Genomic DNA, 1332 nt, shown 5'->3' with positions numbered 1-1332 from the left:
CTAGGGATGTGTCCCTTGGACTGAACCAACACAACCCTTCGTGTATAATCAGAAAGAAGAGAAAGGGCCGGATAGAAACAAGAAGAGGAGAAGCGGTTAGGTCTAATGGACCGACCAGAGCAGCAGTGCGATCACAAGGACCGTCTGTTTGGTCTGATGGAGCCATAGCCCACCACGTACCTTCTGAACCGTGTCAGGGTTCTCCATGCTTTTCTCCTGCTCTCGGTCTCCCATTCTTGATCGGAGGTTGCTTCACAAACGATCAGATCACCGGAAACCTAACCACCACACAATCGGCCTTGCTTTGGCCGGAAACTCTCTCTCTCTCTCTACGATTTCTCTGAGTATTTTTACTCTGGATTGGATGAATGAAATCGACAGAGAGGACCCCATATTTATAGAAAACGAGGGGGTAAGTCTTGCCCCACGAACAGGCATGACTGGCCAGCGGATGGGCACAATCGGCCAAGGGTTACACCCTCTCGGCTGCATGCGTCCCTTCGCCATAACCGCATGGGTATGGGTCGGACAGAGGCCCAAGGCCTTACCCAATCCCTCTGGACTTAGCCCACGGCCTTGTCCCAAGCCCCAACAGTCCATGGCCTCATGGCCGGACCCCATGGCCCGCCACTGGCCCGGACATGGACCATCGGACCGAAACCCGAACAGTCCGTCCAGCTGAGATGAGCTGACTCCCAGCTGCCTCAGGTGAGTGAGCTTGTAGTTCAGCTAGTGGAGCTGACTTAGAAGTGGCCGAGCTGGAGTGAGCTTAACCTAACTCCGTTGAGCTGGTCGAGCTACTTGTTCCATCCGTCAAGCTACCGTCTTACTCGTCCTAGCTGACTCTCGACTTGTATAAGGTTAAGTCTAAGTTTCTTTACGTCCTTAACCTTCTTATCTGGCTATGGAACGCTTCTCTTGATGTCCTTAGACTGACTATTACGTTTCCTCGAACCATGGCCGTCCCAATGATCCTATTCAGGATCCGGGATGTTACAAGTCTCCCCCACTAACAATGGATTCGTCCTCGAATCCAAGTCATGTGTTTCATCCAACATAAACTGGTCAAAACATTTTTGAAACTCGGCCTTCATCCTGGCCTCCGTCTCCCAAGTGGTCTCTTCTCAACCATTACAATCCCAAATGACCTTGACCATCTGGATTGTTTTCTTTCTCATTGCTTTTTCCATCCTATCTACGATCCGAACCGGCCTTGTTTCAAAAGTTAGATTTGTACCTAGATCAGATGGTATTTCTGGTATTAAGACGTCCTGATCCGTCAAGCACTTCCGGAGTTGGGAGACATGGAATACGTTATGGAAGGCTTCCATC

This window comes from Brassica rapa, unplaced genomic scaffold (assembly GCF_000309985.2).
Source record: "Brassica rapa cultivar Chiifu-401-42 unplaced genomic scaffold, CAAS_Brap_v3.01 Scaffold0618, whole genome shotgun sequence".
In the NCBI taxonomy this organism is placed as follows: domain Eukaryota; kingdom Viridiplantae; phylum Streptophyta; class Magnoliopsida; order Brassicales; family Brassicaceae; genus Brassica; species Brassica rapa.
Note: the sequence above shows the minus strand (reverse complement) of the source record.